Raw genomic sequence first — 25,945 nt, forward strand, 5'->3', positions numbered from 1 at the left:
CCACTTTCAGATGAGGAAGCCGAGGCCCAGAGAGAGGAAGGACCTTGCCCAGGGTCACACAGCGAATGAGGAGTGGAGCCCAGATTCGAACCCAGGTGGGTCTGACTGCAAAGCTGACTGTCCTTCTGCAGCAGGAGGAAGACTTCCCAAGGATCCCACCTTGATCCCGAGATATGCCCGTGACTATGCTTCTGGGAAGATAAGGACAACTGCCGTGCGAGGTTGCTCATTGCAGCACCGTTTGAAATAACAAGACAATCCAGGTGTCCATGCAAAGGGGGCTGGTTGAATCAATCACGGTACACCCATTCCACCCAGTTATATGCACGTTTAAAATCACCAGGAAGCTCTCTGTGTGTTGAAATGGAAGGATTTCTAGGATTTATTGTTTAAAAAGCCAAGAGCAGAATACTGTGTTAATATACTATTTTTTTATACAAATTAAGGGAAAATCATCATCTCTATTTGCATTTGCTTGTATATGCAAAAATAAATTCTGGAAGGGTGAATAAGAAACTGGAACGGTTTCCCAGGGTGGCCATGGGACAGAAACAAGCCAGTGGGTAGGATGGGGAGGCAGAGGAAAATTTTCATCCTTCATCCTTCATCCTTCTATAATTGTTCTCCCCTTTTTCTTATCTTTTTATTTATTTATTTATTTATTTATTTATTTATTGTAAGGAAGATTGGCCCTGAGCTAACATCTCTTGCCAATTCTCCTTTTTTTTTTGCTTGAGGAAGATTAGCCCTGAGCTGACATCTGCACCAGGCTTCCTCTATTTTGTTTGTGGATGCCTCCACAGCATGGCTGATGAGTGGAGTAGGTCTGCACCCAGGATCCGAACCCCGGCTCCAAACCTGCAAACCAGGGCGCTGAAGCAGAACGCACAGAACTTTAACCACTCAGCCATGAGGCTGGCCCCTCTTAGCTTTTTATTTTGAAATAATTATAGACTCACAAAAGAAGTTACAAAAATAGTACACAGAGAGGTCGCATGTCCCCTTTATCCAGCTTCCCCAAAGGGTAACATCATAAACATCGACAGTACATTATCAAAAGTAGGAGACAACACTTTTTTTTCTCTGATGATCTCTTTTTTTCTTTTACACTTTACTTTTTAAAAATTGTGGAAAAATATACATAACATAAAATTTACCATCTTAACCATTGCGAAGGGTCAGTTCAGTGGCATTCAGTACGTTCACGTTATTGTGCAGCCATCACCACCACCCATCCACAGAGCTCTTCGTCTTGTAAAGTTGAAAGTCTGTCCCCAGTGAACACTCAGTCCCCACCCCACCTCTGTTGGCAGCCACGGCTCTACTTTCTGTCTCCATGAACTTGACACAGAAGTCAAATAGTCTACCCTTCGTCCTTCTGTGACTGCGTTATTTCGCTCAGCATAACGTCTTCAGGGTTCATCCACGTTGTAGTGTGTGTCAGAGTTTTCTTCCTTTTTAAAGCTGACTAGCATTCCATTGTGTGGATGTACCACCTTTTGGTTATCCATTCATCCATTGACGGACACCTGGGCCGATTCCACCTTTTACCTCCTGTGACTAACGCTGCTATGCACATGGGTAAACAATACTTCGTTAAGACCCTGCTTTCAGTTCTCTCGGGTATATTCCCAGAAGTGAAATTGCTGGCTCATATGGTAATTCTATGCTTAATTTTTTTTGGGAACCGCCGTACTGTTTTCCACAGTGGCGGCACCATTGTACCTTCTTAGCAGCAGTGCACAAAGGTGACAATTTCTCCACATCCCCACCAGCACTTGCCATTTTCTGTTTCCTGGACGGTAGCCATCCTAGTGGGTGTGAGGTGGTATCTCACTGTGACTTCTACAGTTTTGTACAGACCAGCCATTCCTGGTGCATTGTTGAGTGGCCCCAGGGAAAACACAGGACTGAAGATGTCCCTGAGGGGCGTGGGGTTTGGCCACCAGCTGTGACCTTGTGCTCACAGGTCCCTGTGAGGCTCAACTCCTGGCAAGGACATTGGAGGGGTGGTGTGAGGGCACCACTGAGGACGACAAAACAATCCACAGGGACCGAGCAGGACTCTGTGGTAGACAGGGTTCATGTTCTTAAGGGCAGCAGCCACCTCTCCTGTCCAGCTGTGGGCCCTGTGAGCAGGTGAGGGAGGGGGCCTGCGGCTCTTGGCTACTGATCTCCAGGGCACTACTTAGTTACCACCACCCTTCATTAGGAAGGGAAACCTCATTCTTGCATCACACAAGCTTACCGGGGAAATCAAGAAAGGATGGGCCTAGCAGAAGACAACTTTTTTTTTTTTCTTGCTGAGGAAGATTTGCCCTGAGCTGCTATCCATGCCAATCTTCCTCTATTTTTTAGTATGTGGGCTGCCAGCACAGCATGGCTGTTAACCGAATGGTGTAGGTCCACATCCAGGAACCAAACCACGGCTGACGAAGTGGAACACTCTGAACTTAACCACTAGGCCCAAGGCAACATTTTATTAAATCTTCTCTCTCTCCTTGCCACCTATTGATTCTACTTCCTAAGTATCTCACAAAGCCACCCATTCCTCTCCATTTTCTTCTCACCGCCTTAGTCCAAGCCACCTGTGTGTCATCTGGCTTACACGACAGCCTCCTGATGGAGCCTCCATGCCTCCAGCCTCACCTCTGCCGATCCCAGCTCCACACGGTACCCAGAGTGAGTTCCCCAAGGTGGGAGTGAACCCTAGTATTCCTTTGCTTAAATGATGTAATTGCTCCCATTGCTCTCGGCATAACGTTTGAACCCCTCTGTCCTCCCACAACCTGGCCAGCCTTCCAGCTCCCTCTCTCCCAGCACCTAGAACACGTGGGTATCAATGAACTGCTGAATTAAAGGTCTTTGCCCTCAGCCTCTTGAACTCCAGTTTTAGCCATTCTGATCTTTGCTCTGCTTGTCAGGGGACCCATGCTCTGTCTGGATTGTCCCCTCCCCACCCCACCTATCTCTTCCTGCTAAACCACACGGGTCTCCCCACACATCAGCTTAAACCTCCCCTCCGGGAAGAGGCCTTCCCCACGGCTCGGTCCGCTGGCTGCCTGCCGTGTGGCACTGTGATGCTCCCGCCCGGCCTGTCACTGCGTGTTTAATGCCTGTCTGCTCTGCTCAGCGCTCGCGGAGGTGAGGCCTGCCCTGCGCATCATCACGCACCCTGTCATCTCCTCCTAAATATCTGCGGGGTGGGTGACGGTGTGCGGAGACAACCAGAAAGCCCCTCCCCACTCCAGAGAAGAGAGCAGAAACCCCTGACCCGGCTCCCACTCTCGGGAAGCAGGGAACCAGCCACGTGCAGACACGCATCGAAACTTAGAAAACGAGGCCATGTCCCCTGATGCAAAATCCTAGGGTTCCTTCTTCACGAGGGGCAAGATGAGAGCCCGGCTGACAGAGTGACATGGGCACCGGCTGCCCAGAATGATCGCGGCGGGCCGGTGAGGGGCTTGCCTCTCCGGGAACCGGGAAGGAGGCTCCGCCCACGCCGCTGGACCGGGAGGCCTTGCAAGAAGCCGAAGCTCATCTCTCCCCTCCTGGAGCTGAAGGAGAGGGGAACTTCCGGCATTTGGGTGAGGCCCGCCCGGCTGGCATTTTCGGGTTACCGAAAGGGAGCAAGAAGGGTGGCTCCTCCCTCCCGGGGTGGGGAGGCTGCGAGAGGCCAGGCTGAGGTCTTGGAAGCGGGCTACCTGGGAAGAAGTGGGTAGTGAGGCGAGAGCCAGCAGGAGCCTCGCCAAGGCCTCCATGGGGGTTGGAGGAGGCCCTGCTCTTGTGTAGGACCCGGCAAGCGCCTCCTCCATGCACCTGCTCCGTGGGACCTGCCCACGGCACACCCTGCAGAGCCCAGGCATGATGCAGGCCCCCAGAGGGAAAGGTCACCTTCTGGGAGCTCTGTGGGGCCCGACCCTATGGGGCCCCGGGCCTGGCCCCTCTGGGGATGGGCAGGCTCTCCCGACCATGGTGACAGGAGACGCCCGTGGGCCTGTAGAAGACTCCTGAATTGCCCAGTTGCTCACCTTGCTTTCAAAAACAGCCCTCAAAACAGAAAACTGGGGACCCCACCAGACCCAGAGAAACCAGGAAGGAAAGGAGGGTGGGAGGGAAGACCCCCACGCGAGTCTGGTACCAACCTGTTGACCACAGATCCAATGAAGACCTGGTCCGACCTGTGCAGGACCCAGGAGCCCCGGGGGGGCCAGTCTTCGTGCAGCTGTTTGTCCCGGGGCAAACCAGAACAGGAAGAGAGCCCATCAGGGGACAGCCTGGGCTCTGGAACCAAATCGCCTGGACTCAGGCACTCGCCCTACCACTTTGGTGCTGTGGGACTTGGGAAAGTTGCCCAGCACTTTTGTGCTCTGGTCTCCTATCTCCAAAACGGGAAGCCATCCTGGGATTGGGCTGTGGGGTTGTCGGGGACGCTTAGCAGAACGGCTGACTCACAGAAAGCACTCAGCGCTCCTGCCATTATGTGTCCACTCTCCAGACTTCAATTTACTCTTAGGCCTCAATTTGTTCAGCTATAGGATAAAAGGGTTGGATCAAATGGTCTCGGAGCTGCCCTCCAGCTCTGGAATTAGTAACCCTGCCCGCCTCAGTTAAGTTATTTTGGTTGCATGCAGCAGACTTGCAAGTCTGGCTGAGCTCTGCAGAAAGGGATTTATAGGATGGAGGGGGGCGGGGTGCTCACAGAGCTGGAGGATAGGGTCAAGAACCAGACAGGGGTCCGAGAGCAGGGCAGCAGACCCCACTGAACACCTTTGCCAGGGAACCAGCACCAGGAGGGGTCCACGTCATTACATCAACCTCTGGAGACCCCCGCTCCTTGGCCAGCAGAAGGCAGGACACCTGGATGGACAGGACTGCCAGGCTGCACCCAGGGGAGACCAGGTCCTCAGGGGGAGATGGGGTGGGGTGGCCAGCAGAAAGGGGAACAAATGCCACAGGGCAAAACCAGCTGACGCCCACCCCCCCTGGGTGATGTGACAGGTCTAGAAGCGCTGACTTCTGGTTCTACCAAAAATGACGAACAGGCCCAGGAGCCCTAGGCCTGGTGCCCTCGAGAGCTTTGAGATGCCATCTTCTCCATTGTCATCTCCGTGGGGTGGATTTTCCCTCATCTCCAAAATATCTGCCTTGGAGGATCACGCTCGCCGGGCGTTCCTTGAAGGCCAAGGCCAGCAGTGACAGTGTCCAGCACACACCGAGTCCTTCACGGAAGCCAGCTGACTGGGGATGTTCAAGGAATACCCCTGCCAACGAAATGCCCAGACTGATAAAGGGAGGCGGCAGCGTCTTGCTACAAGGGAGAGAAGTGTATGCAGGGAGCAGAGACGAGCTCTCCCTCAGGTACTCCTGTTCCCACTTCTGAGTCAAGGTGCTGAGCTCTGGTGATTTACTCACTTATCTGATCCTCACCGTCCTCCCCTGTAAAATGCAGATAATTATCATGCCTGCTTCATCGGGGCTGTTATGAGGTTTGATGAGTTGAAAATTCATTCCACAAATATTTGTTGAGACCTAATTTGTGTCGGTCACCGTTGTGGGTGCTGATACATCAGCGGTTAAAATAGACAGAGATGCCTGCCCTCCTGAAGCTCACATTCTAGTGAGCTAGCGCCACAAGGTAGGTGCTCTAATTGTTACTAAAATGTGAGTGACTTTCACCTCTACAAGCAGCAGCAGCAGCCTGGTTGGCTGGCAGCTCCAGGCCACCTCTGTTGGGATGAGTTCATTAGGTCTGCTCACAAGGATCCCACTTCTCCTCTTTCTGGGCACACGTGACTTACTTTGGCCAGTGCAGCATGAGCAGAAGTGACCGGTGTCCTGGGCAGAAACTTTAAGAGCTAGTGCACAGCTTTCCGTGTTTCCTTCCCACAGCTGTGGGACTCCCGGATGCGTGTGACCAGATGGTGACTGAGAGGAACAGAGCCTCAAGTGGACTTTTTGAGTGTCCTCCACGATGGCATTTCAAGTGGGCAAGTAGGGTGAGTGAGAAGTACACTCGTGTGGTATTAAATCACTGAGATTTGGTGCTGCTTGTGATTACAGCATAGCCGACCATGTGCTGATGGATAAAAATGACATCCCACACGTCAGCCTTGTCAGAGGTCTCCATTGTCTCATCTTTGTAGCGGTGTCTTAGCAGCTCTGCAGGAAGCACAAACGTAGGTCACCGAGCGGATGCAGGTGTAGGAACTCTGCCCTGCTTCCTCACTCTGCCGATCAAGGCCCACTGGACAATTGCCACATCTGGAATCTGCTCTGTGTGTCAACGGTGATTATGGCCCCATAGCACCGGCTCCAGGCAAATGACTGCAGGCCCCAGCACAGCCTGGAGGCAGCCGGGCCTGCATCCCGGATCCCCTGCACCCAGCCTACAGATGTTTCCACCTGTGGATTCCTTCCATCCAGGCCTGTCATCCCTGTCACCCCGGGAATGCCCCCCCCTTCCCTGTCCTCTGACCCAGCACCCGTCTGCTGCCCTCTCTTTCCATCTGTTTGTTGGGGTCTCCTGTGACTTATTTCTGGAAATTAACTCTCTGACACACCCCAGCCTCTTCAAAGACAGATGTCTCAGTTGGGGCCAACCAGGAACATGGAAACCATTCTGCATATTTAAAACAGAGAGAATTTAGCCCAGGGAATTGGTTATCCGGGAGGCAGAAGAGCTGAGAAGCCAATGTGCAATAGTAAGGGGACCCAGAGATCAGCAACAACAGGAAGCTGCCTTCCCTGCTAGGCTGGAGAGACAAAGAGAGGAGGGCTGGGGCTCAGCCAGGGGAGCCTGGAACATCGCAGGCAGGAGGCAGGCCTGCAGGAGATGCAGCCCCTGGAGTCAGAGAGGGAGGGAGAGAAATACTCCCACTTCTCCCTTCGTCTCACCCTCCAAGCTCCTCCAGTGCCTCCCATTGGTGGAACGAGCTGGGAGCAGGGAGACACAGCTGGACAGAGCAGGGGAAGGGCAAGGAGTGGATGTGAGGCAAACAGGCCCCAGACCAGTGCACCAGGCTCCCTCCATCCAGCACCTACTTCCCCATAACTCTCATAACTCTCTCGGGTAGAGGCTGCTTTTTCTCCCACATCCCAGGGCATGGGGATATGCCGCCTTTTCCTCTTAACTTTTCCATCTTGGTTAGTGATACTGCTGACTCAATACCTATTCCCAACCCTTCCTTACCTGCTTCCACTATTGGTGCTAGAAAAGTTAAAATCTCACTTTCCCAGCCTCCGTGCAGCTAGGGATGGCCATTGATCTATTAGCAGAAGCTTCTGGAAAAGTTTTTTTTCCCTCTTGATTAAAGGGAACAGACATGGTTGCAGTCACCTCTTTCCATTTCTTCTTGCCTGGAATGCCATGAAAATGTCTGGAGCTGCAGCAGCCATCTTGCAACCATGAGATAAAAAAGACAATACAGTGAAGACGGGGGAGCAGAAAAAAAGATCCTAGGTCTTTAAGGACACTAGTGAGATGTTAAACCAGGCCTAGATAGCTCACCTCCAGACTTCTCACATGTGAGATAATTAAATGCCTTTATTGCTTAAGTCACTGTTAGGTTTCTACCCCTTGCTTCCAAAAGCATTCCTAAAACATCACCCATCCAGCATCCAAAGCCAGGATCCCTGGAGGAAAACTCACTCCCCGCTTCCTCACCCTCCACGTCTCATAAGTCACCAAGTCCTGGAGACTTTATCTCCTTGGTGTCTCACCTCCCCCTCTCCTCGCCGTGCTCATCGCCCACATCATGGTTTATGTTCTCATGCTCCCCGTCTCCCTCTCCAAAACCTCACCCCACCGCAGCCAGAAGGAGCTTTCTAAAATGCATACATTGCACACTCGACAGTGTCTCTTTTTGGCTTAAAAACCCGTACAGGCTCCCCATTGCCTTCAGAATAAAACCTAAACTGCTTAGCGAGGCAGACACAGCCCTCATGACTTGGCTCACCAAACCTCAGCCATTCCTCTCCTTGAACCTCTGCTAACAGTCCCATAAAGTCACCATCCCAGTTCACACCACGAGCCTTTGCAGACTCTGTTCCCTTGCCCAGCGCAGAGGCGATCCCAGATTCCGGGGGGTCCTTGCACCCTCCTCTCTACCTGCTTCTCCCACTGCTTGCACCACGCTCTATGCTTCTTCTGTTGACTTGCTTTTTCCTTCCTCCCTTACCAGAAAGTCGGTTCCTTGACAACAGGGCCGCTTGCGTTATTCATCTCCGTATCCCCGGCGCCTGCCACGCTGCAGGGACTTGATAAATGTGTGTGGAGTAAGAGTGAATGAATGAGGCCGTGCACTGAGGAGCCTGTGAAGTCAGCTGGGGGGAGGAGCTGGCTTTTTGTATTTTGCAGGAAGGAGAGAACAGCAAGGACCTAAGTCTTTGAAAACCTGCAAATAACCTGGCTCCCTGGAACTTTGCCCAGCCCGCTCTGGGGAGAACACCTTGCCCACGTGCAGACGTAGCCAAGCCCTTTCTCCTGAAATAAACTTTGTCTCAAGCCACCTGCCACGGGGGAACCATCTTGAAGTGTGCTTTTCCCAAAGATGTGCCCGCTTATCTTGGAAGCTGGAGGAAAGGTGGCTGCGATTTCAGATTCATCTCCGAAATTTCTTTGAGGCGTCCCGTTCTCGTCTTTCTTCTCAGAGGGGAAGAGCAGCTTGTGGAGCTCCGAGATTGACACACCTGTCTCGGGAGGGAAAAGAAGAGTGACGGGGTGAAAGTCGGGCACCCTCTTAATGACACAAAGCACCATTTGTCCTGCTGTTGAATAAAGGATAATTGTGTGGATTACACAGCATCTCGGTGCCAGAGCCTCCCAGGTCATAAAAAGAGGCATAACAAAGAATTACAGGCCCTGTAAAATGAATATTGGAATCAATTAGTTCCTTTCAGATGAGAGCTGCTTCTACAACGTTCATTATCTGAACCCCGCTGTGTGTGTGGGGTGTAGAGGGAAACCTGTTTTCTTACAAATGGCCATCGTCACCCTCTAAAGAGCCTCCCACGCAGCTCTTTGCTTTCTCCCGTGTTCGTGCCTTCCCCTGAGGAGAAGGGGAAGACAACAGATCAAAGGCGTGCTTATTACCTTTGGCGACAGTCCCTGCCACTCCAGTGCCACCTCCGTGTATGCATTTGGAGCACTGGAGTGAAGTCCCGCTCAGCTGCAGCCGAAGAGTCAATGCAATTTTGGGTTTCATTCAGGAAACAGCAGTTCCTTAGCTGATGTATTAAATCAATTAGATGCCAGGGGCGGCCGAGGCCACACCAGCTTCCCGAGCGCCCGTCACAGGGACCATGAATCACACGAGTGTCAGGATGCTGTTGCTCACTCAATTCCGAGTTACGTGTCCTGACAGCCCAAGACAGGGCAGGAAAATAAACATGGCGAGCGTGTCCTGGGGACCAGAGGGGATCAGGAAGGGGTCTGGAAGGTAAACAGCTGCTTTTCCTCTTCTGCTTCCTTCTTAGTTTAAAGGAAATCTCTGTCTGAGAAAAACTCCCAATGCCACCTCCATAGCAGCCCAAATCTCCCCATCCCTCCATCCACACTGCCCCAGCCTAGTCTAAGCCAGCACTTTCTCTGGCTGCCCTCAGCGTCCCCTTTCGGGAGCCCTCTGCTTTTTGCTCTGTGCTGACACTAGCTTCATCTCTCTGAAGGGAGGTTTGTTCACGTCGCTCAGTCTCTTGCTTCTAAATTCTTTCAATGATGTCCCACGGATTTCAAAAAAAGATGCAACATCCTTTGTGACCCAACTCTTGACTCTGTGCGGGTCTCGGCTCTCTCCTCTCCCACCAGCCTGCACCCACTGAGCGCTCAGCAGTTCCCCAAATGCTCCTTCCTCCCTCCCTTCCTGCAGCAGACCTGGGCACCCAGCCTGGAAGGCTCTTCTATGCTCTTCTCATCATTTTGGGAGTTTGTGGAAGTGTCCCCTGCCTACCCACACCTCCACCTGGACCCTTCCGTGGAACCCCTCGGCCCCTGCCTCGGTCTGTCCCAGCAGTGGTTTGTAGAATTTGTCATCACCTGTTTGCTTGTCTGTCTCCCCTCCTAGGCTGCGAGCTTCCTGAAGGCAGACTCGCGCCTTTGACTTCTATCTTTAGCTCAGCGCCCAGCAAATAGCAAATGCTTAGTGGGGCTTCCGGTGCAGGAAAAATTGCATCTTCTGGGCCTAGTGCTAGAGGGTGCAGTTGAGCAATGTACGAGCCAGCTGGAGATAGGAAAGGAAGATTGGGGGAAAGAGAGGGGCCCTGGGATGAGGGCCTGTCCTTTCATCTGCACTTTGCCATTCAATTTGGCAACCACGCGATGGTGTGGGAAGCGGGTCTGGTTGGGAGAGGACCCAGCTCTGAAGGTGGCTGGGAAAGGCTGCTTCTCAAAGTGGCCACACTGTATGCCAGAAATCTCCCCTCTCGATTAGAGCAACCCAACCCCAGGACAGGTCTAATGAGGACCCTCGGGGACTGTGGGGTAGAGGGGGGACAGTGGCTGGGGGCACAGAGGGGAGAGATTGGCTTGACAGGCCAGAGACCTGGGTTTGGATCCCGACTCTGCCACTCACTACATGGGAAACTGCTTAACCCTTTGAGCCTCAAGCTTCTCACGTTAAATGGGAACCGCGCCCCCTCGTGGGGTCGTCAAGGGGACTCAAAGAGATGGCGTTCACAGAGCATGTACTATATGGTACCTGGGCGCATGGTGGGTTTTAAATCAAATGGCTTGTCATCCTGATGGCCAGGAACCCAAACGACAAGACAGGATCCAGTTAGTAGAGCTAGAGAGGGCAATGGGGGCTCGCTCGTAAGGACTGGAGCTGAAGTGGGGGTCCCTGAGCCCAGTGGCGGGAGGAGTGACCTTGGGTTTCTCCTCAAAGCCCGCCTGCAGTTCCCATGGCTTAGGCTGAGTTCAGGACTCAGCTGAGCATCCAGACTTGACCTTGACCTTCCAGAGCCCAGATTCTGGTCCTCCACTGACCTCCCACTTGCCAAGCCAGCCCTTTCTGCTGCCACTCAAATCCAGACAGGACTCTAGAGCCATCCTGAGAGCTGGGCCCACGCTGGCAGGCAGCACCAGGGCCCCAGACCTGCCATTCCTTTCCCATCTGCAGGCCACCCAGGCCTCAGCCCACCATGGAAGGGCTCTCAGGCCAGGGCAGACCCCGGCTCGGGGCCTCTGCCTGGCAGAGCCAGCTGCAGCCTGGCGTGGCCTGAGGCAGCCCCTCAGCTCCACACGGATGGCTTTTCCAGCAGGTTCGTGAAATTAATTAAATGCCTCTCTTCCTTCTGGCTCGTAATCCATCACAGCGTTCATCCCTGCTCTTTCTATATTAGAAAATAATGGCAATTACGCCTGAAATAATCCATTTTTACAGTTTACATTTAATTTATGAAGGGATGGCAGGCCCAGTGCTCCGCCTGTGACCACAGCTTCATTTTCCATTTGCCTTTTTTCCCTCTGTGTCTTTGCTGGTCGGGATGAAGAAAGTGCTTAGAGGTGAGGGAGCAGGGCTGGTCTGCGGAGTTCTGACGACTTCTTTGAAGCAGGTCAAGCAATACCCAGGGATCCAGACTCAGCTGGGAAGGGGATCAAGGGGGTGAGTACCAGGGAAGGAGGGCCCCCATGAGAAAGGCCTTGCTCTCTCCCAAGAAGAGTGACCCTTTTCAGCTCGGTGCCCCAATAAGCTTTCATTTTGATCCCCTTGGTCTGTTTTTGACATGCTCTGCTTCTGCCTGATTTCTCTGGTCAAGTTGATCAAAACATGTCAGTCTCCTGCTCACAGCCCTTCGGAGGCTCCCCTGCAGCTCTCCAGATGAAATTCAAGCTGCTCAGCTTGGTTCACCAGGCTGTCTATAGCGCTGCTTCTCCCAGCACCCATTCCCAGCCCCCTCCTCCCCTGTGGGTTCATCTGCCCCCTCGTCCTGGATGTCTTTCCACAGGCTCTCTTTCACAGCCAGACCTTCAAGTCCACCCCTCAACAGTTGGCTGTGGGAAGGCTTCCCTGAGCACAGCCCTCCGCCCCTCCCACAGCCCCCAGAGCACCCCACCACTTACCTCTCGGGGCCTCACCTGCCGATTCTCCCGGCTGCCTCCGCTCTGGACTGTGAGCCTGCTGAGAGTGGGAATTGTCCTTCGTTTGACTCTGTGCCCCAGGACCTGGCGGGGGGCCTGGCACTTAGTGGGTGTAGCAGGGTCCTAGGGCTGCTGTAACCAATTACCGCAAATGTAGTGCCTTAAAACAATTTATTATCTTACAGTTGTGTAACTCAAAAGTCCAGAATGGGTCTCCCCGGATGAAAATCAAGGTGCCGGCACGGCTGTGTTCTTCCTGGAGGCTCCACGGGAGAATGCGTTTCCTTGCCCCTCCAGCTTCTAGAGACCACCTGTATGCCGTGGCTTGTGCTCCTTCCTCCATCTTCAAAGCTGACTATGGGGGCTCAAGTTCTTCTCGCATCTCATCCCTCTGACCTCCTCTTCTGCCTCCCCCTTCCACTTGTAGGAACCCCCTTGTGCTTCTATTGGGCCCACCCAGATAATCCAGGATAATCTCCCTATTTTAAAGTCAACTGATTAGCAACTTTAATTCCATCAGCAATCTTAATTCCCCTTTATCATATAACATAATATATTCACAGGTTCCAAGGGTTAGGACGCGCACATCTTTGTGAAGCCATCATCCTGCCTCCCACAGGAGGGACTCAATACAAGCATGTTGAACAAAGATGAATGAGTGAGACGACCTACAAACTTCATGGACCACCAGCCACCAAGAGCCTTTAATACGAACATTCTTTGCACCCTTTTGCCATTACCAAACCCCCAAAATGTGCTTCTTTAGATTCACGTGCTCAACAGACAATCTGCTCAGAGAAAACCAGCCGAGGCTGGGCTGCTCACTCACCCGGACCACCACATATCAAAAACAGGGTGAGGCGGCGGTGCCTGCACCACCCTCCCCCAGCCCTGCGGCTGGCACCCCACTGCTGCCCTTCTCCCCCGTAAGTGGGTTGTCATTCCCCAGGAACCCCAAACACGCCATCGAGAATCACCTCTGAGAGTTCACTCCCCCTCTGATACCTTTGGTGAACTCTCCTGGCACAAGTGGGTGGATTCCACTCTCGAAAACCACATATGGATAAAAATACAAATTTACAATGACAGTCTTTTAGAAGTTGATTGCTCATTGCTGAGGGACCCAGCACAGGGTCTCTTTAAAGAGCAAGCTTCCGGGAGCATTTTAATACAGGAGCTGGTGTACCACTTTGAGAGGGACAGGACGCATTGCCTGGCGGGCGTCGAACATTCCGCTGCCCGTGGGAGAGAGCCAGGAAGGCGATGGAAATGATGAATTAGGCCGGGGAAGGGAGCCCATTGCCCAAACGAGGCAAGCTTGCAAAATCATTTTATCCCAGTAACGTGAGATATTTCACAATATTGTCCCATGATTCTATTTGGACAGCTCCTTATCTCAAGCTTAGAGCAGAGTTAGCTGACTTCCCCCCCCTCCATGTTTTCCTTCTGGGGGAGGACTAGGAGTGGTTGCTACAGCAACCAATTTATCTCTGCAAGTGCATTTTAACTTTCATTAGGTGTTCCGTTTGACAGGAAGCTTTTCCTTCTGGGGGTCTGACTTTCACAAGCGGGCTCTTTCCTAAACACCACCTACTCCTCTTCTGCCCTAAGGGTTATGCACAGGTTTACTCCACAGGGTGGAAAACCAAACTTTAAAACCAAGGCTTTGGGAGGAGAGAGAAGAACAAAGTAATTGCATTTCCAAGCCTGCCATCTTGCGATAATAAACTTGTAGGATCCCGGGAATTTGCCAGGTGAGCGTGGGTTCTTCTTTACTTCTCCCCTCCCCCAGATGGCTCGGGGAAGCTATTCATTTCTCTTCTCATTCAACAAATATTTATTGAGCATTTCTATATGCTAGGCCCTCCAGTAGGTGGTGAAGAGTCAGAATTGTAAAAACAGAGATGGCCGATGCCCTCCTGGGGTTTGCCATGGATGGAAAAGACGGACATTAAAGATATCGACCCTCGAATCACTACATAACTGTGGGGATAAGAGCTGAGAGGAAAGATGCCTGAGAAAGAAGAAAGAGGCACTCGACTCAGACTGGGCGGTCTGGAAAGCCCTCTCTGAGAAGGTGACGTTTCAGTTGAGACCCATGCGTAGAAGGAAGAACTTTCTAGATGGAAAGTAAGCCATGTGATAGCCTTGAGCCGGAAAAGAGCTTTGCGAGTCTGAGGAAGAAAGGTGGCCCATGTGGCCAGCTTCTGGAGGAAGAGGAAGCCTGAGCATGACTGGTGAGCTGCAGGCGGGGGCCAGATCCCAGGGGCAGGCCAGGATCGGGCATCTGCCTGTGATTCTCAGAGCTCAGAACGCTGGGACGTGGTTTCCGGCAGAGGAGTGAAGTAATTGACATTCGAGCAGCTCTCTCCGGCGGCCGAGGGGACATCGGGGGCAAATGCGAAGGAGGGAGATAAATTCAGTCATCCAGAGCAGAGACGATGGTGACCTGGTCAGGAGGAAGCAGCAAGCCAGGAGGAAGTGGGCTGTGGATGTGCAGTGGAGGGGAGACTGGCAGAGGTTGGTGGTGGATTGTCTGCAGAAGTGAGTGTGAAAGGCGACTCGCAGGCTTGTATGGCCTATATGGTGATGCTGTACTAAGATGGAAGAGCTGGAGAAGGAGCAGGTTGAGAAGGAGAAACTGGCTCCGTGGTACCCACATTCTCCTGAGAACCCTCACCACACAATTCCCTGTTTGAGTCTCCTTCTCTAGAGCTCCATGAGGCCCAGGGTCACCCCTACGCGATTCACTGCTATCTTCTGAGCGGTGAAGCCCAGGCCTCGTATCTGTGGGCCCTCACTTGTCCATTGTATTAGTTTCCTAGGACTGCCATAACAAATTATCACTAACGGGATGGCTTCAAACAACACAAATTAATTTTTTTACATTCTGGAGGCTAGAAGTCTGAAATCAACAGGATTGGTTCCTTCTAGAAGCTCTAAGGGAGAATCTATTCCAAGCTTCTCCCCTAACTCCCAGTGGCTGCCGGAAATCCTTGGCATCCTTGACTTGTAGCTGTGTCCCTCCATTCTCTGCCTGTGTCTGCACGGGGCCTTCTCCTCTGTGCGCCTTCTCCCATTCTCTTGTAAGGACACTTGCCCTTGGACCCAGGGCCTGCCCTAATCCAGGATGATCTCAGCTCGAGATCCTTGATTACATCTGCAGAGATCCTTTTTCCAAATAAGGTCACATTCACAAATGACTTTCCAGTGTTAGCACGTGGCCATATCGTTTTTGGGGCCACAAGTCAACTCACTTCATCTGTCAACTGAGTAAATGAACGAATGAATCACATTTACTCTTCATAACCACTCGTCAAAGATGATGTGACCTGCCCAAGGCGAGCCAGTGTTAAGAACCTGATGAGCACTGTTGGTGGACTGGAGAACCAAGTGTAACGCAAACACTGTCAGAAAGCAAACCCTTCGCTTTTCAACCAGCCTTCGTTTCAGGCTGTTTGTATTTACGTCAGTCTCTCTAAGTCGGTTATTTAGAAATGTGTCCAGAACGCAGCATTTCAGGTGGAACTGACTCACAGTCAATACACCGGAGAGAACCTGAGTCATAGTCAAAGGCCGACCTCACATTCCAGAGGTGAACATCGATCCAGCCTCGCGGTTGAAGCTGCTCCTGCGCCTTTTCCTGCCAAGACGGAGACAGAAACATGAGCGCCATCTCTGAGCAGGGGATCTCCACCTCCTTCTGGAAGCAGTTAATATTCCCAACATCTGTGCTTCGAGGAGGACGCAGGTTGTGATGGTTAATTCTATGTCACAGCTTGACTGGGCTAAGGAGTGCCCAGCTGCTGGCAAAAGGTTCTTTCTGGAGGTGTCTGTGAGAGTGTTTCTGGAAGAGATTAGCATTTGAGTCAGTAGACTGAGTAAAGATTGTCCTCCCCAATGTGGGTGGGCACCATCCAGTCTGCTGAGGGCCCCACTAGAATGAAAAGGTGGAGGAAGGGCCGGTTCTCTCTCTCTTCTTGAGCGGGGATGTCCATCTTCTCCTGGCCTCGGACGTGAGAGCTCCTGGTTCTTGTGCCTTTGGACTCAGACTGAATTATACCACCATCCTGCCTGGGTCTCCATCTTGCAGATGGCACATCATGGCACCTCTCAGTCTCCATAATTTTGTAAGCCAATTCCCACAGTAAATCTCCTCTTATATTTCTATGTACGTATATCCTTTTGGTTCTGTTTCTCTGGAGAACCCTGACACACAGGTCAACAAGAAATGCTTCTCTGAATGTCTTAGTCAGGGTCCCTGCGACCTCCCATCCCATGCTTAGGGACAGACGTCTCATCACACACACCATGATTCATGGGCAGCCTCCTCTCTACACTGCAACCTGTGCAGCAGGGCCCCTTCTGTTCTGACGGCACCAGCTATGGAAACTAAAGGATGTCCGCTGCTAAGGAGGGGGAGGGTTGTCTATGTGGCCCCCTCTCCAGGCAGAGAGGCCTCAGAGCAGAGGGGCCCTTCTGCAGGGTATACGGGGCCTTCAAAGTTCTCAGAACATGTCTGCCTTTCCAAGTTAACCAGAGGCACCAACACTTAGATTTAAGAACCCAACTTCTTCCTACCCAAGAAAGCCCTACCCAGGGTTTTGTCTTCTAGAGACCTTGCCCCAGTCCAGTTGCTGCCCTTGCTGACCATCACCTCCTCCAGCATGAAGAGTCTGTCTGCCGTGATCCAAGACAGGCAGGAACCAGGCCCCTGAGTCAGGCAAGTGACCTTGCACGAAGGCCACGGGAAGGCATGTGTGCCCAAAGGCCAGGCACTCATGGAGCTGGGAGCAGCAGCTTCTGTTTCCAGGGATGCACAGAGCTAGTGGGGTCGGAACTGGGACTGTCAAGGGTGGGATCAAGGCGCTCTCTTGAAGTGCTGAGTTTCTTTGCTAACCAGACCAGAGAAAGGTCCCCTTTCAATGGGGAGGCCCAGAACTCCTGCCTGCATTGTCCAGCCTTAAAGCGTCCTGTCTCCCCACAGCCAAGACCCTCGGGAAGTGGGCGTCCCATCCCCCTCCCGCCTTCCTGCCTGGAGTGTGTCACTCTCTTTTCGTTGTGTGGGTACCAGAGCTACCTTGTTAGCTCCTTAGTCCCCAGGGCCTCTTTACTGTTCTCCCAGGGGGTCCCCTAAAAGCCACTTTAGCCTGTGCTCCACTTGTAATAAAGTCCCAAGGCAATTGAGTTTAAAGACACAATTATGCATTATGGATAAAGGGCAGCTCTGCATCTGCGCATGCTCCACGGCTTCCATGAGCGGCTTGGGCAGGTCTGTCCTCTCCGCTGAGCCACAGGGCCAAGCCTAGGGGCCCCTCGGTGCCAGCAGCCCCGAACAGAACTGAGTACAGGGCTCCTGGCTGCTTTCGCTGGGACTGCACGACAAATGGGTGAATGTTAACGACCTGCTTCCCCATCTGTGAGCAGCAATCACTGAGATGCTCTCAAACGCTGGGAATTTGGGGGTAGCTCTTTTTTTTCTTTTCCTTTTGCCTTTTTTCAAATATTTATAAAGAGATTTTCCATTTATCCTGACACATCTTCTCCATCGTGGGTGTCAGCTGGGAGGGCTCAGACAACAAACTCCAGAAGGTATTTTCCCCAAAGCAGCATCTGGCTCCATTGGCAAGTGCAGCGGGCGGCTTGCTGGGAATTGGCTGAGGCAGAGGGAGGAGGAGCCACGGGCGGGCAGCCGCGCAGCCCTCACCCCGGGGGCTTGGCTCTGGGATGCCCCAATGGATGGGGACCGGGCATCCCAAGAGCGGGATGCAGCCACCACTTGACATCCCATAGCCCCAAGCCCCCATGTGAGCCAGGCACAGGGCCCTCTTGAGGGTCCCCTGTCTGCCTCTCGTCCTTCAAGCCCTCTGGTCTGATGCCAAAGCTCCCTGACTCTCCCAGGTAAACCACCTGGGTGCTGACCAGCTCCCCAGGGCAGATTCCAGTTACCAGGGGGACAGGGTGCTGGAGGAGAAGGTGCTGGCTTGGTCCCTGTGTCCCCAAGCTCTCCCATCCCAGGAGGCCTTCTGGAAGCAGAGCGAGATCCCTCCCTTGATCTCCCTGCTGGGCATGTCCCACCTGCTGGCTGGGAAGGCAGACAAACAGCAGGACAGCATGACCCATGCTGGGGGCAGAGGTAGTCAGCTGAGTGGCAGGGTCAGAGGTGGCAATGAGAGCCTCGTAGAATCTTCCAGATCTCACCAGCGTAACAGCTGCCCTCACCTGAGGGCACAGCCAGCCTAGCTGATGCCAGGAGCCCCCAGCCCACCATTAGCCCACCTGTTGGTTACCACAGAGACTGAGCCAGGCTGTATATGCTGGTGACGAATTCAGTTGAAAACCAAACACTTTCCAGAACTTGAGTCCAAAGGCATCATGGCCTAGTGCCCTGAAGCTTTCCTGGGCCGTACGTGAGGAATCCCCAGGCCCCACTCCAGAGTGGTCAGAATCTCCAGGGGTGGGATATACAATTCTAAAGTTCCCCTAGGCCATTGTCAGGGGTATCCAGGGTTGAAAACTATTGAGCTATGGAAAGAATATGTCCCCTGGAGTCAGCCAGTCCTAAACTGGAATCCTAGCTCTTCAATTCACTAGACTGGACCTTGAATAAGTTACTTGCCCTCTTGAACCCTCAGTTTCATCATCTATAAAATGGAGATAACAACATCTTTCTTGTTAGACAGTGCCCAGCACAAGTAACTGTTCAATAAATTAGAGCTGCTGTTAGCCATATTCCATCACAAACCCACCTTTGCAGAACAAGAGATGGTTGAAGGTGGGCACGCAGAGGAGCCCAAAACAAGGCAGCGGGTTGGAGCTCAGTGGTCGGGGCTGGGAGCAGCAGCACCTGGTTCCAGGATGCACAGAACCGGGACCTCCAGAGCTGCCTCAGGGCCTCTCCTCGGGGTAGAAGCTGTGAGAGGGCAATGTGGTCCCCGGGCAGGTGCCACCCCCCAGGTGAGAACACTCTACAGATACAGCACCAGCCAAAGAATAATCCTCCTTGAACTTTTAAAGATCTAAAGCATTTAAAGTATTTCCTCTAGGAAGTCAATTCATTTTCCATCCCCTGTTTATCTGGAAATGGTCTAACAGCAGATCCAGCCGAGGGCACAGCCAGATTCGAGCGCCTGAGAATTCGCTCTGCCTGATGCTGCCTTGGGCCAGGCGGATGGAGAAGGCCCTGAGGTGCACAGTCGCCGTGCCACGGAGCAGGTACGTCTGGGAAGACACGCCTGAGAAGACCCCAGTGATTCTGCAGACACATGAAGAGGACGCCAACTCCCGGGTACATTGCTCACCCCTACGATAAATATTATTTCTTATTTCACATTATGTGCATCTACAGGCGACAGGTGCTGATGTCAAACCACCTCGCCTGGTCAGCTGGGGCCACACACCTCATGCATCATCTTCAGATCTCACAGCAGCTCTACTCTGGGTGCTGCTCTGCCACGGCTGAGGAGGGATGCGGGACTTGCCTTGGCTCTGCTCCCACCCCACTGGCTGCCTCCGGCCCGGCTCTCTGGCCACGAGAAGATTTCTAAGAGAGTTTTGGCAACATACAGCGATGATTTTAATAACGTCTTTGTCATCCACAAGATCCACATTCACAGGTTCCCAGAGGACAAAGCGAACCAACAGAGAGGGCCCCACCGAGGAAAATCCAACATTTCTGGACTGGATGAGTCGATGAGCGACGTTCTAGCTGCACATAGAGGGAGCTTGAGTCTGGTGAAGCCAGTGACTGTTGGCAGATGAGGATACTGAGTACCGTAAACTTAATTGCTAGGAAATATTAACAAGCAAGAAAATAAAAGCTACCGTTTATTTAGTACATATTTAAATCAAAATTATAAGCTGGGGTTCTGGAACCCGACTGCAGAGGTTCAAAATCAGGCTCCCTCTGCCACAACCCTTAACGAGTGATTTGCCTTCTTTGTGCCTTCACTGCCTCTTTGGTAAAATGAGACCAACAATAGCACCTGTCTCAACGAGTTTGGGGAAAACCAAACAAGTGATACACGGTAAAGCATTTAGAACGGAGCCTGGTGATGGTGAAGGGCTCAGCAGACATCAGCTACTAGCATTGTTGTGCCGATGCGTTGCCTGAGCTTCTTGAATTTGCAAAACAACCCCACGAGGCAGGTGCTTGGTTCCCCATTTTACCAGGGCCCAGAGAGGTGCAGTCACTAGTCCAAAGCCACACAGCTGCAAACGGCAGAGCAGGACTAGAAACCTGGGTCAACCTGAATCTAATGACCTTCCCTTTCCACCTTACGAAAAGGCCTTGGAAAGAAAAGCAGTGAAGACTCAGTGGCTCTTCAATAACAAGGCAAACGGGAATATAATAGAGGAGGCAGAGCGCGGATATTCAATTGATATCCACAATTCAGAAAGACATCTGCAGGGCAAAGCAAGCCCTCCCACCCAGGAGCAAGCACAGCTCCAAGAGGGCCGCCAGGAGCCTCGGCCCCTTCCCCCGGCAGGCAGCCAGCAGCCGAGAGCCATGGGAAGCAGGAGATGAAAAGGGAGGTGCGGTTCAGAAGGCGAATCTGGCTATATCCTCCTGGAACCAAACCTTTCATTCGGCAGCCGGGCACTTTGCAGCAAAGTTCCGCATGGAAGGCTGCCTTTTCTTCGAGCTCCTGCACCAGGCTGTTATATTTTAGGAATTAAAAGCTCTGCTTTGGTCAAAGCGCAAGTGATACCCGTTAGTTGCAGAATGAGCCATCATTGACCATCTTCCCCACCCCCATTTTCAGACGTTTCCGCCTCCTGGGCCGCCGGTTTCTTCCTTGGAGTGTGATCTCAACCCTCTGAGGGGCGGCTCGGTTTCAGAGGCCGGCTGTGGACAAAGGAGCCTCTCGGCCTGTTTGTCCTGTCGAGTGTTTTAAAAAGGATGTTCTCAGAATAACCGCCTAACTATCCAGCGTGCTGGGCCGGAAGCTTTGGCCAAGGCAGGCCGTTAATATCAATGTGCTCATCACTGGGGCTGGTTCTGGAACAGATTCTAGCGGGGGAGACGGCCCAGCACGGCGACCGAGCGCAGCCCCTAATGGGATCTCGTTTGAAAACATGCAGGTCTGGAACAAGCCCACACGGACTTCACTCCCAGTTCACTGTTTTGTTTGCTGTTTAACACTGACAGCAGGGCGCTGCGTTTTCCTCCTACGACAATGAACAGAAAACGCCCAGGAGAGGGGGCCAGCCGGAGGCCAGAGCTGTCTCAAAGATGCTACCAGGCCGGGAATCAAGGGCTGGCCCTCTGGCCTCCACTCTGGCCAGAACCAAGACAGGAGCTGTGAGTGGGAGCCAGGAGGGAGAGGAGAAGGGTGGGCTCCTAAGGCCAGTGGCTTCCAGCGCCTGCCATCAGCCCAGCTCACTCCTACTTTCCCAGGAAAGGTGGAGCCTGCTCTACCCTCCTGGGCTGCAGGGGACAACCCTTTCCTGACCTCTCCCCTTTGCCACCCCTGCCGCTCCCCTCCCCCACCCCCCACTCTGACAGTCATTTGAACCTGATCTCATCTGGATGCACACATGAAGAAGGAGCCGGGAAGGAAGCAGATGTCAGCAGAGGGCCTTTGAACCTTCGTACCCTCTGGGGCATGGGGTGCAGGGTAGTAGCTGACAGGGCCTGGCTGTGCTCCAGGCAGAGCTGGGTTCAAATCCCAGCTCGGTCATTTATTCTGTTTAGCTGCAGGTTCATCTTCTACAAAATGGGTGTAAAGGCACCCACCTCATACAACTGTTGTCATGATGAAGTGAAAGGATGCTCACAGAATGACTGGCAGGCAGAGGGCACTCATTAGATGCTGCTTCCCTTCCCTCCGCACTGCCAGGGGCTGGCCTGGCATGGAGACAGTGAGGGTGCCACCGCTCTATTGTGGCAGAGCTGAAAAGGAACGCTGCATATCCAGCCCCGATCACCTTGAATGGGATAGAAGTGATAAGCAAATGAAATGGAATAAACTTGAATACGTAAAGCCAAGTAGCATTTTCTGCACTCTCCCTCAAAGGAACCTACTGAAATATTGAAGGAAAAGAAAAAAGTCATTCTTACAGTGTGCATGATCTGATGGAGGGGAGGCTGTCGGTGTCAGGATCTGGAGGCATTCTTCCTGGATTCCGAGGAGCTTGCAGATAAGCCTCCACACTGAGCCAAGCCCCGGAACCTTCTAAGACTCATCCCCAACCCTTTGCTATAGAAACTCAAAATCATTCTTTATGTCTATTCACCCGAGATATCTCCCAGGCTCCCCAAATCCCCCTATTAAAGCCTTCTGAAATCAGCAGAACCATCTGCTTGGGGCATGGAAATGAGATATTACAAAAAGTTGCCACACAGAGGTCATTATTTCCAGAGGACAAAGAGAGGAAAACAAAGCTTTTAATAAAGGCTTTGGGAGCCGCCGCAGAAAGCGACCGTGTTCCCCTAGCCGGTGGAGGGCCTCTCCCTTCCTTCTCCCTGCGGCTGCAAATGCAACCTCCCCAGCAGCTTTGACATGCATGTTACGCAGCATGAGCAGCCTGATATGGTATTCCTCTCCCACAGCCAGCACCCGGCTGCTTCAACCTGGAGTTGGGGTTGGGTGGGTTCTGAGTTCATTAAAGCTCTGTCTTCACAGCCAAAGTAAAGTGAAGAATTGTGGTAATTACCCAAATGAGCTGGTGAGGGGGAAAGAAACCACTTTGGAGGACTGGTCTACACACGTCCACATTCTCAGCTTTCCAGAAGGCAATGGTATGTATGATGACTTGTCCCCTCTGCCTATAGTAAAACTTATACCGAGTGGCTCCTGGGGGGAAGATGCCAAGCATCCAGCCTCTCCAGAACAAGACCAATCCAGAGCCTCCTCCTGAGCAAGCAAAGGACGTCTCCCTCCCTCAGCTCTGGAAATGTCACATGGGAGAAACTCCAGGGACCTCAGGCAGCAGTTAAATACTGCCATTTAGAGTTCTCTAATCCAGCTGAGCAGAAATTTCCAGATTTAAATTGTGCTCACCCAGGCATGATGAATGGTCTCAGACAGTCTTGAGTTTGCTCCAGCTCCCTTCTCTGGCGGTCAAGTCCTTATTTGACTCCACAGTCTACACCCTCACAATCTCAGGACTACGCACGGTCGTCAGTTGGGTGTCCACAGACAGAAAGGCACACCGCTAGCCCCCACTGGGGTCCCTGTGCCTGAATTAACAGGTAAGAATAACACCACAGTCAAGCGGTACTTGAGAAGGGCAAAGAGGCCATTTAGTGTCCTTGAAAAACTCTGACCTTGAAGTCATCCGGATCTGAGCTGGGATCTTCCAGGTGTGAGACCCGAGCGAGTTACTCGACTTCTCTGCATCTCGGATTCCCCAGGTGTTGTAAGGGGGGATGATGGTGAGAATTACCAGAAAATGTAACATACAACCCCTAGACAGCGTCCAAAAAAATGACAGAAAAGGAAGCATTTGCCTCTCCTTCCACAAAGGACTTGCAAGGGTCCCTCAAAACAACGCTGAAAGGTGGACTGGACACGTGTCTTTCTCCCGGGTGGTTGTGGTTTATCCGAGATCACCCTGCTTGTTCGTTGTGGAGCCAGCACAAGATGGCGACTGTCTTGGCTCCTAATCCAGTGCTCTCTCAACTCTCCCACACGCTCCTCTGAGAGTGGAGGAGTGGGAACTGGTCGAACAGGGCTCTGATGAATGAAGATTTCTGTTCTGTCTCCATGGGATTAATGTAAGGATCCTTGCTTGGAGGAGGGCCCCCCCCCAGCCACGTGTCATCTGCCTGACCTAAGAGGAGATGGAGGGAAGCTATTCGCTTCCCACCCCCTCACCCCTCCCTGCAGATCAGAACCATTCATCTTGCTTTCATTTCTTTCCCTCAAAGTCCCTGAAGAAGGCTGCAAGCAGGACAGGGTGGAGGGGATGTCCCCAAGTGACCCGGGAGCTGGCTCAGGATGACATTTTCACATCATGTTTCATGGAGCCCTAGACCCACAGAGGTGCTCTGGGGGCTGCAGGGGTCGTGCGGGTGGGTGGGAACAGGTCCTCTGGGCCCCCTGTTCACCCAGAGCCATGCCAGCTCTTATCTACAGGGCTGACTGACAGCAAACCGGGTTTATTTACGCCGGGCTTCTGTTTAAGATTAATTGGAAGCAAAGATTTACTCCTGAAAAAAGCAAGAAAAGCTTGAGATCCACCTTTTTCAGAGCTTCTGAGGACAGAACCCAGAATTTCTCCTTGTGAATATTAGGGACAGAGGTGGGCAGCACTGTTTGGAGCCAGAGCAAGCCTTCTCATGCCTGGTGCACACCTTCAGGCACACACTGGGCACCTGCTGTGTGCAGAACCCCGGACCAGGCGGCAGGTGGGTGAAAGGAAAATAGAGGTGATGACTCTTGCCCTTTGAGACTTTGAGGAAGCAGAACAGACACCCAAGAGGCAGGAGGAGGGGCCCACAAGTGCTGATTAATGCAGCCAGTCTGGTCCTTGGGCTATATTATCCTGGAATTTTTTCCTCTTCTTTTTGTATGCTCTATTTCCCCCAATCAGACTATAATTTTCCAGGGGGCAAGAAATACCTCTCACTCAGCAAATATTTCCTAAGCACTTGTACACGTCAGCTATGGGAAAGGCTCACAGTCTTGTGAGAGAGCCAGCAGTAACTCCAGCACGGGGTAATTCCTTTCCTCTGGGTAGTGGGGGCCAGGTAAGGTGCCACAAAGGAGGGGATATTTAAGCTACATCTTGCGAGAAGAATAGCAGCTCTCCACATATCTCTTTCACTTTCCCGGGGGTCCAGTGCTGCATCACACAGCACGCCCATCAGGGAGGCCAACAACAGGAGCTTTGGGGAGGCACGAAGTGAAGGCATGCTGGACACCCAGGTGCCGGTCTCTGAGGGTCTCTTGGAAGGAAGAGTTTGGAGCTGGGTTTTGAAGGAGGAGGAGCCGGGATTGGCTGCGAGGAGAGGGAGTGTGTCCAGGTTGGGATCATGCCAGGAGCAAAGGCAATTAAGTGAAGCCAGCAGGGCTGGAGGCAGAGGCTGGCGATAAAGGGGAGGAGGTGAGGGAAAGCCAGTTAAGCTCGAGTAGAGCGAAAGGCAAAAAGAAATAAAGGTATTGAAGAGGGAGCTGGGAGAAAGAGGGAAGCAGCCGGGGGCCGGGAGGTTTGAATCTAGTACAATTGGTGTTCGGGACTCGCAGCAATAAACCATCAGAAACGTAATAATGGAGGAGAGCCCCAGTTTCAATCACAGCTTGACCATTCCTTATAAAACAGAGCCTGTGTTCCTCCCCAAGGACCTCGGGCTGACAGCTCCCTTCTCCCTCAGCCCCAAAGTCTGGGTGCTCCCAGGCCCTGCGGGGCATCTGGAGGAGCTGCCGCTGGGCGCAGAGCCACCTGGGTGTGGGAGGAGGGTGGCCGGGGCCTGGCTTGGCCTGCAAGGTCTCCCAGCTGTGACCCACATCTGGGGCTTCTGGAAATCTGACCTGAACACTCCCACTCCCACACTCACGCCTATACATTCATCTTCAGGAAAAGGCACTGATATGTACACGGGGAAAAGAGGGACACCGCACACACACACTCTCCACATATGGAAGAGTCCCCAGGGCCGTCTAAGAGGAGCTGAGTGTCCTGGGTTGGGTAAGTGAGCCGGCTGGAAACGCGGTTTCCCTTCAGTCCTCCTGGGGAACCCGTGCCCCGGCTTCCTTCGCTCTAATAACGTGAATGAACCCTGGGAGAGGAGGAAAGAGCGCGCGCGAGGGCGGAGAGAGGAGGGGAGAGAAAATCCTGGCTCGGGGAGAGCGAGAGAGCGGGGCGCACACCCGGTGGTGGGGGGCCGCGGCGCGAGGGGCGGCGCCGCGAGGAGCGGGGCGC

The 25,945-nt window shown here is 52.8% G+C and overlaps 1 protein-coding gene and 1 long non-coding RNA gene across 4 annotated transcripts in view; one reads left to right on the top strand and one right to left on the bottom strand.

Annotated features, from left to right (window-relative positions):
- Window positions 1-908: 908 nt before the first annotated feature.
- On the bottom strand, window positions 909-25,898 carry LOC139073861 (uncharacterized). Of its 3 annotated transcripts, none has more exons than XR_011522958.1 (4): window positions 21,816-25,898; window positions 12,059-19,823; window positions 7,193-11,580; window positions 909-6,162 (listed from the first exon to the last, which is right to left on the bottom strand). It is a non-coding gene; the product is annotated as an uncharacterized lncRNA (long non-coding RNA). The 3 variants fall into 3 exon arrangements; XR_011522959.1 differs by having other exon boundaries at window positions 7,193-7,398; window positions 8,512-11,580; window positions 12,059-25,898; XR_011522957.1 differs by having other exon boundaries at window positions 12,059-25,898.
- Window positions 25,587-25,945, top strand: part of CACNG4 (calcium voltage-gated channel auxiliary subunit gamma 4) — a 60,566-nt gene continuing 60,207 nt past the window's right edge. Inside the window, exon 1 of the mRNA XM_070560202.1 lies at window positions 25,587-25,711. The gene's annotated coding sequence lies outside the window, so the exon portion shown is untranslated. The remainder of the gene's footprint in view (window positions 25,712-25,945) is intronic.

This window comes from Equus przewalskii, chromosome 10 (assembly GCF_037783145.1).
Source record: "Equus przewalskii isolate Varuska chromosome 10, EquPr2, whole genome shotgun sequence".
NCBI classification, from domain to species: domain Eukaryota; kingdom Metazoa; phylum Chordata; class Mammalia; order Perissodactyla; family Equidae; genus Equus; species Equus przewalskii.